This window comes from Giraffa tippelskirchi, chromosome 11 (genome assembly GCF_054371585.1).
Source record: "Giraffa tippelskirchi isolate mGirTip1 chromosome 11, T2T-mGirTip1v1.2.pri, whole genome shotgun sequence".
Lineage (NCBI taxonomy): Eukaryota > Metazoa > Chordata > Mammalia > Artiodactyla > Giraffidae > Giraffa > Giraffa tippelskirchi.
Window position 1 is genome coordinate 38803921 of NC_137285.1, and position 17039 is coordinate 38820959.

Genomic DNA, 17039 nt, shown 5'->3' on the forward strand with positions numbered 1-17039 from the left:
TGTAGAGTACATCATATGAAATGCTGGGCTGGATGAAGAACAAGCTGGAATCAAGATTGCTGGGAGAAACATCAATAACCTCAGATACGCAGATGACACCACCCTTACAGCAGAAAGCAAGGGAGAACTAAAGAGCCTCTTGATGAAATGAAAGGGGAGAGTGAAAAAGCTGGCTTAAAACTCAACATTCAGAAAACTTAGATCATGGTATCCAGTCCCATCACTTCAAGTCATATAGATGGGGAAAGAATGGAAACAGTGAGAGACTTTATTTTGGGGGGCTCCAAAATCACTGTGCATTGGTGACTGCAGCCATGAAATTAAAAGACGTTTGTTCCTTGGAAGAAAAGCTATGACCAACCTGGACAGTATATTAAAAAGCAGAGAAATTACTTTGCCAGTGAAGGTCTGTCTAGTCAAAGCTGTGGTTTTTCCAGTAGTCATGTATGGATGTGAGAGTTGGACTATAAAGAAAGCTGAGCACTGAAGAATTGATGCTTTTGAACTGCGGTGTTGGAGAAGACTCTTGAGAGTATCTTGGACTGCAAGGAGATCCAATCAGTCAATTCTAAAGGAAATCAGTCCTTAATAATGATGCTGATGCTGAATTCTAATACTTTGGCCACCAGATGTGAAGAACTGACTCACTGGAAAAGACCCTGATGTTGGGAAAGATTGAAGGCCAGAGGAGGAGGAGATGACAGAGAATGAGATGGTTGGATGATATCACCAACTGGATGGACAGGAGTTTGAGCAAGCTTTGGGAGTTTTTGATGGACAGAGAAGCCTGGCATGCTGCAGTCCATTAGGTTGCAAAGAGTCAGACATGACTGATCAACTGAACTGATCTGAGATCAAAGACAAAAAGACTGTAAAGAACTCTGCACAGGAATGCAAGTCCTATGGTCTATAAAATGTATGTTGGTATATGAAAGATAAATATATTTTTAATGTTTAGAGGAAAGAAGAATAGAAAATAATCCATTGGAAAGAATATTTTTTTTACATATAAGACACTATATTCTTGATGTGGCCAAAATCTATAGTTACCAGGAAGGAAGAGAATTTACATTAAAATAAAAAAAAAATTGCCCTTGGAATCATCTGAATTCTTTTTCCATAATGCATGAACAGTAAGAATGAAAGAATCATGGTATTAGTTTAAGATAGCAGGAAGGTAGTGGAGGGGAATTCATGTTGGATACTTCTAACTTCTAAGACTGAGGAAACAAAGACTGATATTAAAAACTTTAAGAACTGCACTCAATAAACCTGTTGGTGTCTATATTCTAGAGATTGTACCTGGATGTGGTAGATAAAGAAAGCCTTCTTACTACTCTTCAAGGACTCACGGTTCAGTGATATGCAGACAGACAGCAAAACACACTGAGAATCACTATAGTAAAGGCACATATGAAAGTGTGATGTGGGCACAGAAGATGTAAGTTTCCTTTGGGGAAATGGAATTAGGTTGATGGTTAGGATTAAGGAAGTTTGGTAGAAGAGATGACAGAAAGCTTCCTTGTAAGACAAATCACTAGCAATTCTTATACTATTAATAGTATTAAATAACATGTGCAAAGGCATGGTACAATAAGTCTTAAATTTTATGTAATAAGAAATGCCTGTTGAGGTTGTACTCAAATGTGCTGTAAATATAAAACAAATTACAGAAAATAAAAGAGGCCTAAACATTCATGACATAGAAAGTTTGACTTGAGGAAGAGACTTAAAAAAAAAAAAACAACAGTGGACTTCAGATAATCACGATGGTGTGATCACTCACCTAGAGCCAGACATCCTGGAATGTGAAGTCAAGTGGGCCTTAGAAAGCATCACTACGAACAAAGCTAGTGGAGGTGATGGAATTCCAGTTGAGCTATTTCAAATCCTCAAAGGTGATGCTGTGAAAGTGCTGCACTCGATATGCCAGCAAATTTGGAAAACTCAGCAGTGGCCACAGGACTGGAAGAGGTCAGTCTTCGTTCCAATCCCAAAGAAAGGAAGGCAATGCCAAAGAATGCTCAAACTACCGCACAATTGCACTCATCTCACATGCTAGTAAAGTAATGCACAACATTCTCCAAGCCAGGCTTCAGCAATACGTGAACCATGAACTTCCAGATGTTCAAGCTGGTTTTAGAAAAGGCAGAGGAACCAGAGATCAAATTGACAATATCTGCTGGATCATCGAAAAAGCAAGAGAGTTCCAGAAAAACATCTATTTCTGCTTTATTGACTATGCCAAAGCCTTTGACTGTGTGGATCACAATAAACTGTGGAAAATTCTGAAAGAGATGGGAATTCCAGGCCATCTGACCTGTCTCTTGAGAAACCTGTATGCAGGTCAGGAAGCAACAGTTAGAGCTGGACATGGAACAACAGACTGGTTCCAAATAGGAAAAGGAGTACGTCAAGGCTGTATAGTGTCACCCTGCTAATTTAACTTATATGCAGAGTACATCATGAGAAATGCAGGGCTGGAAGAAACACAAGCTGGAATCAAGATTGCTGGGAGAAATATCAATAACCTCAGATATGCGGATGACACCACCCTTATGGCAGAAAGTGAAGAAGAACTAAAGAGCCTCTTGATGAACGTGAAAGAGGAGAGTGAAAAAGTTTGCTTAAAGCTCAACATTCAGAAAACTAAGATCATGGCATCTGGTCCCATCACTTCATGGGAGATAGATGGGGGAACAGTGGAAACAGTGTCAGACTTTATTTTTTGGGGCTCCAGAATCACTGCTGATGGTGACTGCAGCCATGAAATTAAAAGACGCTTACTCCTTGGAAGGAAGGTTATGGCCAACCTAGATAGCATATTTAAAAGCAGAGACATTACTTTGCCAACAAAAGTCTGTCTAGTCAAGGCTATGGTTTTTCCAGTGGTCATGTATGGATGTGAGAGTTGGACGGTGAAGAAAGCTGAGCACCGAAGAATTGATGCTTTTGAACTGTGGTGTTGGGGAAGACTCTTGAGAGTCCCTTGGACTGCAAGGAGATCCAATCAATCCATCCTAAAAGAGATCAATCCTGGGTGTTCATTGGAAGGTCTGATGTTGAAGCTGAAACTCCAATACTTTGGCCACCTCATGCGAAGGGTTGACTCATTGGAAAAGACCCTAATGCTGGGTAGGATTGGGGGCGGGAGGAGAAGGGGATGACAGAGGATGAGATGGTTGGATGGCATCACCGACTCAATGGACATGGGTTTGGGTAGACTCCGGGAGTTGGTGATGGACAAAGAGGCCTGGCGTGCTGCAATTCATGGGGTCGCAAAGAGTCAGACACGACTGAGCGACTGAACTGAACTGAAATTTAGAGATAAACAAATATTACTGGAAGTATATACTACCTTTGGTGCCCTGCCTGTATCCAATCTACGATTAGTCAGTACTCAAGTCATCACCTGCCTACTGCTTCAAGACTCTGCTACCAAGGGCTTTTTCTGACAACCGATCTTTTCCGGCCTTCACAAGGAGTAGGCCAGGATGTCAAAGAGTAAACTCTCAACCAGTTACAGAAAGAAACTGGTAGATGAATATACCAGCATCCACAGCCCTCAGGAAGAACAACTTTGAACTGCACTCACTATATTTTCCACAGAAAAACCCAGGTAAGTGGATGTTTTAATGCTCATAGTATTAACCTCCTGAAAAACGTACCCTGTGTATGCATGCTCAGTTGTGTCCAGTGTAGCCTGCACTGGATTTCAGTCCTCAACTGCTACACTTCCCCAAATCCACCCAAGTGCCTTCTGAGAAAAACTACGAAAATCAACTGTTTTCGCTCAAACTCATCTCATAGCCAGTTTCTAGAGGAACTAAGTCTTCCTCCTCATTACCAGAAGTGGTTTTAAGAAGCAGATCGTAATGATGGAATTGTGGAATTGGACCACTTAGTGCTCATACAGCCACAAATATCCAGCTGCTGGTGATAAATGGGGTAGAAAAAGAGAGAAGTTTGTTTAAACTATCTCTATTAAGTTATTGAGGATTTCACACTATGCATTTTGTATACAACCTATGTATTAGTCAAAGTTAAGTTAGATTTTGCTAGGGTAACAGGCCATCCGAAATCACACTGAAATAAAGCAGTAGGTGTAAATTTTCCACTAATGCTACACCTATAATAGGACATTGTTTTGGAAAGAGAGCGATACAGCACTCAGTTTCACAGTGCTGCTGCTCACTATGACAGAGGGAAGAGTGGAAAAACACTTGGCGGATCTCAGAGCTTTCTCTCAGAAATAAATGGCAGTAGTTCTCACATTTCATTTAATTCATTTCAAATTCATCTGCCCATACCTGATTTCAGGAACGTATGAAAATAGAACCCTATTATATGACCTGTGAAAAAGCAACAACTTTCTTTTGGATGGCATCAGTGATCTTCATGCCTCACTCCTGACTTCATGGCATTTTTCTTTTGTTTAATCCCTCTTTAATTCTAGTTAATCATTCACCTATTTATTTTTTTCTATCATTAACAATTTAAAAATCTTTAATTTATGATTTTCCAATTTGGGTTTGTTTCCAAAATGAGGCTTAGTGAAAACAAACAAACGAACAACACATCAACAATGTAACTTGGATATTCACCTAGTGTTCCCATGCATTAACAAGCAAAGATAATATTTACCTACTTGTTTGCTCTCTATATATTTCACTTCAAAGACTTTTTGCCAAATCCAATCTTGAGCAGGTTATTTTTTCTCTGAGGAACTGACCTCCTCAGGAAGAAGGCTAGCAATGTTAGTGCAATGGTTATATCATTGAGGTAGGGCTTGTTCACATAATTTAACAATCTCTTGTCACACCTATTAAGATCTATTAACCAGCAACTTTTCGTTTACTGATCTTGTTCAACACAGAGACAAATGTTTAGATGTATGTTTCTAAAAGTAATAATAATACGATGATTTGCATTTGGGTCAATAAGTAATACATTACTTGAGGGAAAGGGACAGGCAGTCTCTTTGGTTTTGCTTTGTTGTTTTGCTTTTGTTTTATTGTTCACTTGGACTCCATTTTATACATCTTCTCTAAAGGAATTCAAATGCAGATTTTAAATTGCGACTATCTCTGTTACAAGCTGGCTTGACTCCATGCTCAGTTGAATACAGGTGTTAAGGTGATGAAGAAAAATTTAAGGTACTTGCTAAGATGGGTATGAATTGATTATTTCATTATAGCCTTAAGACACATGAGGTGGGCACCGGTAAATGTCAGAACAAGGATTCAAACCAATGTTACGACTCCTGCCTCTCAAATTCACAGCACTTTTTCCTCATACATTCTTTTTCTACCTCGCTTTAGTCTATCATGACTTCCCTGGTGACTCAGATGGTAAAGCATCTGCCTACAGTGCAGGAGACCCAGGTTCAATCCCTGGGTTGGGAAGATCTCCTGGAGAAGGAAATGGCAACCCACTCCAGTATTCTTGCCTGGAGAATCCCATGGACAGAGGAGCCTGTCGGCTACAGTCCATGGGGTCGCAAAGAGTCAGACACAACTGAGCAACTTCGCTTTTCCTCATCCAATAAGGTAGTTCCCAACACAGTATGTAATTTGGTGGCTCTGCACTAGTGGGGTAATATCATCATACGATTCTCTATTCTTTAGCAAAGCATTTCTAATAATAGTAGTAGGAAGAGAAGCAACAATATCATAGAGAAAAGCAAAATACAGATTACCAAAGTTATCCATAGTTTAAGATTTAAATGATAAAACATAAAACTTCACTCTGCAGATGTTTTATAAGTTTTATAATTTCATTACTGCTCTATGTTAACAGGATCATTGCAAGGACTGTCATCACTCGAAGGATACATGAACACACATGGTAGGACTGAATGTATATGGTGGCAAGTACAAAAGTGTGTGTTGGGATGTGGTGAAGCTAAGGAGTTAGAAATAAGCAATCAAGGAACCAATGCATTATGCTGACAGTAATGGCAAGACTTTGAAGTTTCAAAAGAACAAATTCTAGAAATCCACATAAGGACGGATGTTTACCAATCAGCTGATTAATCACAAGCGCAGGAAGACCAGTGACAGAGAAAGGTGAGCTCCCAAATTCTGACAAGGCTCTCAGACATGAAAGAAAGGCAAGCGTTCCAGAGACTAATTTCAAATTATATTTTAGTTTTGCTTCACACTTTTGTTCTCAGGCATGCTCGGAAAACTGCATAGGGATTTTCAATTCACCCACTATCGGACACAATTATTTCAGCTGGAATCACAGTGGGAAACAAATGAAAATGGCTGCTGGGATTTCACAAGCAAATTCAAGTCCAAAGGGAACCAGCTGTGTAACAGGAACATTATGTTCTCAAGAGAATGGAACGTCTTCCCCATTTAGGTGTCCAAGTAGTGTGTGTAACATTTACAGGAAAGAAGAAACCTAGAAGAAACCACATTAAGTTTGGATGTTCAGGATATCGTATTTTTTGCTGAAGATGTCAAGAATCCCTTCATGTCCCCAGAGAAGTTTCATAGCATGTTTCATCACTGACTAAAGTAAGTCTTCAAAAGAACAAACGATTTGTAAAACAACATTTCATGCTAATCTTCTGGCTCTTACAGCATCTTGTCTTTTCCTTGTGAACCAGGCACACATGAGAAACTCAAATGCAAGCAATTGTTTAAACACCTCCATATACATTATTCATTACTGTCTTAGCTATTATGCGTAACATTTCTTCATGGGCTGATTACACTTCCCCTCATTTTTTAGATTCACACATACCTAATTTCTAACCAAGATGTTTTAACACATATGGCAACCTGTCTACTGTATTTTGGGTCTTTCCAGGCTTCCAGAGAAATGTTAATAATGGTATTTTGCAATTAAAATTTATTAGATTCTACAGGAATCTGATAGAAAGACAGGCTATCTACCAAGTGGAGGGATAGTCTAAAGTCTGGATGAGGTAGTTACATGAATTCTAACGAAGCCAACCTGAAGTTTTGGATCTGGTCGGGTAAGTGTGTGTGTTCTTAACTTGTGAAAAGCTAATGGAGAACTGTGAATGTATGCTTTGATGGCATTAACTCTGTTCTGATTTGGTCTGGCTTGGCTAACTACCTCTCCATCTGTGTTTCTTCAATGACCTCCCAGGGGCTTACAATCCTGTAAGTCAGATTTTCAGAGATTAACAAAGCCTCTGCTGCCCACTACAAAAAGAGAAAAGATGTTCAGTTTGCTTCTCCCTACTGAAAAACTACACACAGACCAAGGACTGAAAATGTCCTCCTTTCATCTGAAGTTCCATACTGGTTTATATAGTTACAAAGGGTCAAGCACGCCAAAAATGTTCCATGCATCACTGATAAACATTGTGACTACTGTTATTAAGGTCAATGTAACTAATTCATAGAAGTCAGTTCTTTGCAAGTTAAACTAGTGAACTTCTCCCCAGTACACAATGATCTATTTTGAGTCATGAGTGCATATTACCTACACTACAAGCTGTCTCTTTGTCAACATTGATTAGTCCCAACCAATCCTCATGGATGTTAATAGTGATAATTCATGGAAATAATCGTTTCTCTCATCTCAACTTTCACCAGAGGGTGGTGAGAAGAAATTCTTCTGTTGCTCTCCAGATTGTTCCAGGTACGCAAGGTAAAATATGCTGCTATTTCCATAGGCCTATCTCAAAATTCATAGCAGTGTCTAGCAAAACATGCCCTTTATACTACTGTGTGATCCACCTATGAAATGGTCGAAAACTGGCAAAGGAAACCCAGTTTTAGTGATGTACACCTGGATTTTAAACTTATTTTTTTAATAAAACAATCTTTACAAGAGTTAGTATAAGTGTTGGGATCCTAAAGACTTTTAAGGTTTTTTAAGTTAATTTGAGCAGTAATTAGGGAAGTATTTTCTCGATATGTGTTCATTTGAATGTACATGTATGTTCCATGAAATATTCAATTTTTATGTCATATTTCACTGTAAAAAAGTAACAATATGGAAAAAATATGTTACTTAATCATTACTTCTCCCCTTAACCTTATTTCTAGAAAGATCAGCCACTCTATGTGTACCCATACCCTCTGTCCGTGTGTGTGAGTGTGCATGAAGTTGTTTCTGACTCTTTGCCACCCTAGGGACTGTAGCCCGGCACGTTCCTCTGTCCATGGGATTCTCCAGGCAAGAATACTGGAGTGGGTTGCCATGCCCTTCTCTAGGGGATTTTCCTCACCCAGGGATCGAACTCGCCTCTCCTGGGTCTCCAGCATTGGCAGGCGAGTTCTTTACTGCTAACTCCCCCTACCACAAAACTCTCATTACACTGTAATTCATTCTCTTTTCATTAGACTATGAGGTTCTATGAAATAATTCTATTTGGCCATCTTCCTAACTCAGCAGAGAAGGGTAGAGAATGGTATATTGTGGTTTCCAAAGAAATGCTTCCTGTTAAGTACATTAATCAACCAAGAACTCATTCCATTTACAGGGCACAGAGTGATCAAGGGAGACTGGAAAGATTTTAGACTCAATCCTCCCCACCAACTCTGCCACAATTAACATCAAGTTCTGCAGAGCTTTTGGAAAGTGATTTTTCTTCTCTGAGGCTAAATTTTCTCACAAGTAAAATATACATAATAATTACTGCCTTATCAAATGTAGCATTTTCAAATGATTATATAATCACTCTATTTTTGTATATTATTTCTTACCAATATCAGGACACTTGTGATAGTAAAAGGGGATAATTGAAACAATGACAATATTTGAAATATTTATTAACAAAATTTTAATATAGTGGTTTTATAAAATAATTATGCTTTCTAACTGTGGTGCTGGAAAAGACTCTTAAAGAGTCCCTTGGACAGCAAGGAGATCTAACCAGTCAATCCTAAAGGAAATCAACCCTGAATATTCATTAGAAGGTCTGATGCTGGACCTGAAGTGCCAATGCTTTGGCCACCTGATGCAAAGAGCCGGCTCACTGGCAAAGACCCTGATGCTGAGAACGATTGAGGGAAGGAGAAGAAGGGAACAACAGAGGATGAGATGGTTGGATGCCATCACTGACTCTATGGACATGAGTTTGAGCAAACTCAGGGACATAGTGAAGGACAGGGAAGCCTGGTGCACTGCAGTCCATGGGGTTGCAAAGACTCAGACACAGCTGAGCAACTGAACAATAGTTATATTCAAAAATTATTTTTAAAAATAAAAACTGCATGAATCCATGCACATGAAAGGGCTTCCCAGGTGGCACAGTGGTAAAGAATCTGCCTGTCAGTGGAGGAGGCACAAGAGATGTGGGTTCAGTCTTTGGGTTGGATAGATCTTCTGGAGGAGGAAATGTCAACCCACTCCAGTATTCTTACCTGGAATTCCATGGACAGAGGAGCCTGACAGACTACAGTCCATGGGGTCACAAGGAGTCTGATACAACCGAGTAAATGAGCATACACACACACATTGAAGTAAAAATTTAAAGACATATTTTTATCTTCTATCACAAAATACTATAATGAGAACTGTTAGTCCTTGTAATATATTCCTGTATTTTATGAAGTTGCTTCAACATGTGTCTTTAATATCACCACTAGTATTATTTTGAAATACATTACTACCTAGTAGAACAAGTGTCATTTTGTTAGATAATATGTATGCATTTTAACATAACTAACACTTATTGAGCATTTAGTATTTTCTTTCTATGAAAGGTAATTTGCATATTGGAAATGTGCAAATATTAATTGTACAGCTCAATACTGACATATGTACAGACCATATGTACTCTCTTTCAAATCAAGATACAGAATATTCCCATCATTCCCTTTGCCTCTCTCTAGTCAAATTCCTATTCCGTCTAGAGATAGACACTACTCTGATTTATGTATATCACAGAGGTTAGTGCTTCAGTTTGTGAGGTTTGTAACAATGGAATCATACTTTTTCATGTCTGTATTTATGTACTCTTTATTTTGGAGGCTCCAAAGTCACTGCCAATGGTGACTGCAGCCATGAAATTAAAAGACACTTGCTCCTTGGAAGAAAAGCTATGACCAACTTATCATATTAAAAACCAAAGTCATTGCCAAGAAGGTCTGTCTAGACAAAGCTATGATTTTTCCAGTAGTCATGTATGGATGTGAGAGTTGGACTATAAAGAAAGTTGAGTGTTGAAGAATTTATGCTTTTGAATTGTGGTGTTGGAGAAGACTCTTGAGAGTCCCCTGGCCTGAAAGGAGATCAAACCTATCAATCCTATAGGAAACCAGTCCTGAATATTCATTGGAAGGACTGATGCTGAAGCTGAAACTCCAATACTTTGGCCACCTGATGCAAAGAACTGACTCACTGGAAAAGACCCTGATGCTAGGAAAGACTGAAGGCAGGAGAAGAAGGGGAAGACAGGATGAGATGGTTGGATGGCATCACCGACACGATGGACATGAGTTTGAGCAAGCTCCGGTAGTTGGTGATGGAAAGGGAATCCTGGCATGCTGCAGTCTGTGGGATCACAAAGAGTCGGACACGACTGAGTGATTGGACTGAGAACTCATTATCTGGTTTTCTATTAGAAGTGTCTGAGGATGTAGATATAAAGCTGTTTGCAAGTTTTTCTGTTAATAAGTCCAAAATCATTGAGTCAATTTCCATACATTACACAAACTAAACAGAAAAAGATTAAAACTAATTACAAAAAATAGTCAGAATGTGCAGAAAGAATGCTATTTAAATATAGCTTCTGCAGAAGGCCATGTCAAATTGCTTCCATGATCTTCTAAAATTAATTACTGACATTTAAAGTACTGGCTGATGCTTTCTCATCACTACGCTGATTTTTATGTTGTCCATGCAGCCCACACATCTGTTGATTGATAGCAGTGAAAACTCTATCAAGTTATACAGATCATTACCAACTCCCTTGTAAAACTGAATTTTGATTAAGTTTTTCACTAAACATGCACTTTTGATTTTCTGCATCTTACGGAAAGGATGTATTACAACATTAGAAAACTAAGTTTCATTATAGATTTCACTTACATACAATTCTAGGTCTACCTTACTCAATGTACAGCTACATGACTATAGGAAGCATGTGCAAAGTATTCCCTGTAAGCTCAACAGAACTGCTCAACTCCCATTTATGACACATATTTCATACCAACATAATCGATAATTTCTCATGTTTCCCAATCTTACAGCTTAATGATCTCTTTGGTAATGGCACACACTCATACTCTCAATAAATGCCTTTACACCATATTCTTTTGAAGTTTAAAACCAAGTGTCTTAAAGGCCTAGGTCCTTCATCTTGGATCCTTGGGCCATGGGTGTCCTGGCTTCTTCTCCCCAGACATCTGGATGGGGCTTTGCTCATGCTCTTCACCTTCCCCTACACCCTGCGTACGATCTTCAGCCTCCACACTAAGAACTGTTTTAATGACCACAAAGGCCTCACCTCTGCTTTGACCCAGATAGTATAGCCCTGTGCTGCTGGAAGGCCAAGGTGTGTGATGATGTCCAGGTTGTTCCTTTCTCACTTTGTGTAATAGGGGACTAAAGGGTGGCCAAGCTGGCTTCCAGTCTGGTTTTCCAATCTTCCTATGATAGCACAAATTCCATATACACACTACCCTATATATAAGATATATAATGAAGAAGGACATACTGTAGAGCATAGGGAACTCTAACTACATGTTAAAATAACTGTTTATTGCCATTGCATCTCATACACTACCGGTCTAAACTATAATAGAAAAAAATTGGGAGTTGCTAAGCTCATTCAAGTTTATTTTAATACAAATAAATATTTTACAAAAACTGAAAACCTAGAACAAGTGATAAACTAAATAACAGGATGTAACTGGCAAAAACAGGTGTGACCAGGGAAAACACAGTTTTAAACTACCCTATACACTGAGAACCTAGCATCTGCCTAGTAAAAAGCTAGTAGGTCTCTCTTTCTGTTTTCTGTGGGTACAGAAAATAGTCCTCATTAATGAAAACCTATTTTGACTAGCTACATTATTCCCCAAAGAAAAATGTGAAAATGTTAGTCGCTCAGTCGTGTCTAACTCTTTGCGACCCCGTGGACTATAGCCTGCCAGGCTCCTCTGTCCATGGGATTTCCCAGGCAAGAATACTAAAAGGATTGCCATTCCCTTCTCCAGGGAATCCCCCCAACCCAGAAATCAAATCCAGGTCTCCTTCATTGCAGGCAGATTCTTTACCGTCAGAGCCACCAGAAAGGAAAATGTGCAACCATGTTATGTTACCTGTTTTAAAGTCTACATTTTGAGTTATTGTAACTAAAAACTGAAAACAAGCCTAAATAGCCAGTTTAAGGTCTGACCATTGTTATGGGATGGAGGGATGGATGCATAGATGATCAATCTGAGAGACAGACTAAAATCCAATGAAAAATAGGTGGGTGCTCTGTTTTAAAATGACCCAGAAATGGAACCTGAACTGTCCAGAATGGTGAGGTCTGTGAAGACTAGAGGTAGAATTATCTCTGGCAATCTTCAACATGAGCCTGTGTCATGCTGAACAGAGCCTTTTCTGTCGAACAGAGCCACAAAGCAAAGAGTGCCATTCGCCAGAAGTTACACCAGTTGAGAATATCGTTTTGAATGTTCTAGTGCAGCAAGGAATCTGCTATATTTTTTTAAAGTTATTTTCAGCTAGTCCTTCCAACCGGCCAAGGAGATCTGCGATACATCAGAGCTTCCCCATCACATTCGGGACGTGCAGACAGCTCTCCACAAATCTTTGGCAGCAGCCTGCGAATCTGTGCTGAAGGGGGGTTGTTTTAGGAGTCAGTTTCTCTTTATATTTGTTGTTGTTTCTCCAGATACTTGGTTTGCAGCAGCATCTGCTATCTGGACCCAGACAGTCCTAACAGATGTGCCATTACCTCATGTGATGAGCAAGCCCCTTGAACAAAGCCCCTGCTCCTCCTTGGCAGGTAGTCCTAGACGCTTTGTTTAAACCCAGTTGTAAAAAAATAGCCTGAATCCACCAGGGAATGGGAACTAATGAGAAGCAATTTCTCCGCAAACTTGGTGAGGAAGATAATGGACTCCTTCTGAGTCCCCAGTTTTATTAGTATTTCCATTTCAGCAAAATGTGCTTTTGACACAGCTTTCAAATTAGCACTGAATGTATCAAGCCCATTTCACTTGATGTTGATACTCTTGGTGAAGATGATCAGGAGATGACTTAAATGTTTCTAAATACATACTGAGTGTGAAGTGTGAGCCATCGAACTATGGTGTCTTCTTCGGTCTTCGTGTCCTGTTGCATAAAGGAAGCAAGCAAGCAGACCTCAGACACATGCGCGGGTCCCCGAGAGCAACTTGACACTAACGGAACTGCACTGCTCAGAGAGTGCTACCTCTCATCCCAGGAAATAGTCTATTAGCACCATGTCTTCTGGGGTCTCCCTGGTGGCTCAGATGGTAAAAAAAAAAAAAAATCTGCCTGCAATGCAGGAGACCCAGATTTGATCCCTGGGTAGGAATCCCCTGGAGGAGTACATGGCAACCCACTCCAGTATTCTTGCCTAGAGAATCCTATGGACAGAGGAGACTGGTGGGTTACAGTCCATGGGGTTGCAGAATTGGATACGATTAAACAAAGCACACATGTCTTCTATCTGGGTGTGAGCCTTTCTCACAAAGTTTCTCATTATACTATGAAGATAAACATAGCGGCTCATCCTTTTGGAGGCAGACTAGTTGGACTCGGGCAATATGAGAAGATGGTTTACTCTCTGTAGGCAAGGTACTTGCAGCGTTATGTACATTTTCTCATTTAGATGTTATACAGCCTAAGTTATATTTTAATATCTGAATTTTACCAATGTGAAAACAGATATTAAGCATCATCTACAAGCTCCCATATAGAAATTGGCAGAGAAATACTAAAATTCAGTTATATCTAACTCCCAAGTTATATTTTCTTTCTGCTGAGCCAAACAAATAGCTTTTGGCTTATTTCTTACAAACTGAGCCTCAATTTTGTTTCTCCATAATCTGGTTACTTTGTAGACTGGAAGAAAATGCAAACACACAAACAGACACAGGCACACACAAATGTAAAAGCCACAGCCCCAGACACATGCATATACGCTCATACTGACTATCATCGAGTCTGGAGCATACTAAGCGATCAATATATGGTGGCTAATTTTTATAATATCTGGAAATTTTTAATAACTAGTAATCACTTAACATATATCCATCCTAAGGGTTATCTGAACTTTAAAACAAGTGGCCTAGAGAACACTAATTAAACTAAATGATATCTTAATGATGGTCTCTCTGACCACCTGATTAAATGGATACAGAAGTTTGTTAAAATAGGACACTTCCTCTTGGAGGGCCCACTGCATACATCAACACAATGGCCTCCACACTGACCCAGCACTAACAATGGCCTTACGCACACAGGCTTATTCTGGATGTGTTACTAGAGGCTGTCTTGGGTTGATGATATGGCAGAAAACTCATTTTCTGCTTTGTTTGTCTAGCCTGGCGATTTTGACCATGCATTCCAAAGCAATTTAGGTGCTATGTAATTTTGAACAAGGTATTCAACCATGCTAACTCAAAACCCTTCCTTTGTAAATAGATGAAATAGTTATTAGGTTGGTACAAAAGTAATTCTAGTTTTGCATTGTTGAACTTTTCTGTTTAATATTGGAATACATTCTTAAATAAATGTGGTTATGCTATACATTATTTTAATGTACATTTCTCGCTTTATGTTTTTTGCTAATGATTTATTACTTGCTGTTTATTTTATACTTTAGACTATAGAAAGGATGTTAGACAGAAAGCAAATTCGAGCAATTTTCTTAATGGAGCTCAAAACGGGTCGTAAAGCAGCAGAGACAACTCACAACATCAACACCCAGGAACTGCTAATGAATTTACAGGACAGTGGTAGTTAAAGAAGTTTTGCAAAAGAGCCCTGAAGATGAGGAGCACACTGGCCAGCCATCTGAGGTTGACAATGACCAGTTGAGAGCCACCACTGAAACTGAAACTACAAGAGAAATTGCCAAAGAACTCAAAGTCGAACATTCTATGGTCCTTTGGCATTTGAAGCAAATTGGAAAGGTCACAAAGCTCAAAAGTGGATGCCTCATGAGCTGACCAGAAATTAAGAAAAAAAAAAATCATCCTTTTGAAGTGCTGTCTTCTCTTATTCTATGCAACAACAACTAACCATTTCTCTATCAGATTGTGATGTGTAACAAAAAGTGGATTTTATACCACAACTGACAATTACCAGCTCAGTGGTTGGACTGAGAAGAAGCTTCAAAGCACTTCCCAAAGCTAAACTTGCACCTAAAAAATGATCATCGTCACTGTTTGGTGGTCTGCTGTCTGTCTGATCCACTACAGCTTTCTGAATCCCAGCAAAACCGGAGAAGTATGCTCAGCAAATCAATGAGATGCACCGAAAACTGCAACACCTGCAGCCAGCACTGGTCAACAGAAAGGGCCCAATTCCTCTCTATGACAATGCTGACCTCATGTCATAGCCCATAATTGGGTTATGAAGTTTTGCCTCATCTGCTATATTCACCTGACCTCTCAACAACTGATTACCACTTCTTCAATCATCTCAACAACTTTTTGCATGGAAAACACTTCTACAACCAGCAGGAGGCAGAAAATGCTTTCCAAGAGTTCATCGAATCCAAAATCATGAATACTGACTCTACACGAATAAACAAACTTATTTCTCGATGGCACAAAGTGTTGATTGCAGTGGTTCCTATTTTGATTAATAAAGATGTATTTGCGCCTAATTATAATGATTTAAAATTCATGGCCTGAAACTGCAATTACTTGTGTGTGTGTGTGCTGTGTGCTAAGTCACTTCAGTCATGTCCAACTCTTTGTGACCCTATGGACTATAGCCCACCAGACTTCTCTGTCCATGGGATTTCCCAGGCAAGAATACAAGAGTCAACTGCCACACCCTCCTCCAGGGATCTTCCGGATTCAGGAATTGAACCCAAGTCTCTTATGCCTCCTGCATTGGCAGGCAGGTTCTTTACCACTAGCATCACCTGGGAAGCCCATTTTGATTAATAAAGATGTATTTGAGCCTAGTCATAATGACTTATGAGGTGGATGAAACTGGAGTCTATTACACAGAGTGAAGTAAGCCAGAAAGAAAAACACCAATAGAGTACACTAACGCATATATATGGAATTTATTAAATCTGTAAAGATAACCCTGTATGCGAGACAGCAAAAGAGACACAGATGTATAGAACAGTATTATGGACTCTATGGGAGAGGGAGAGGGTGGGATGATATGGGAGAATGGCACTGAAGCATGTAAATTATCATATGTGAAACGAATCACCAGTCCAGGTTCGATGCATGATACAGGGTGCTCGGGGCTGGTGCACAGGGATGACCCGGAGGGATGAGATGGGGAGAGAGGTGGGAGGGGGGTTCTGGAAGGGGAACACATGTACACCCATGGTGGATTCATGTCAATGTATGGCAAAACCAATACAATATTGTAAAGTTAAAAAATAGATAAATAAACTAATTTAAAATTAAAAATAAAATAAAATAAAATTCATGGTTTGAAAATGCAATTACTCTTGTACTAATCTAATATCTGCCCATATAAAATATCTAACATAACGGTACCTCAAAAATAATAAGCACTCTATATATGTTCACTACTATCTTTGTTTACTAATACTATTATCACCAGTACTAATAATAAAACCATTATTTTTATTTCAATGATATGTGTTCCTCTTACAGCTGTGACAGTTTTAAAGTGGGTCGAATACTTATAATAATCAGCTAAAAACTACCTAAAAGATAGATATAAATTTTCTATTTAATGCAGGTATAATTGAGACAAAACTACTTATAATTTTTTAATTGTATATCCTATGGCAAAATGCAGAGTCAAAGGCTACACACTGTTGGAAGTAGTGGATAAAAATCATGTAATAGTACATAGAGTCAATAGTGAGATTTTTTTTTTAATTAAAGTTATTATATATGGGG

The 17039-nt window shown here is 39.1% G+C and overlaps 1 long non-coding RNA gene across 1 annotated transcript in view; it reads left to right on the top strand.

Moving 5' to 3' along the window:
* The window catches only part of LOC145525366 (uncharacterized), a 42066-nt gene extending 26899 nt beyond the window's left edge, over nt 1–15167 (top strand). Inside the window, exons 4-6 of the long non-coding RNA XR_014068141.1 lie at nt 5800–6524; nt 7502–7623; nt 14798–15167. This is a non-coding gene — a long non-coding RNA (uncharacterized LOC145525366). The remainder of the gene's footprint in view (nt 1–5799; nt 6525–7501; nt 7624–14797) is intronic.
* The last annotated feature ends 1872 nt before the right edge of the window (nt 15168–17039 follow it).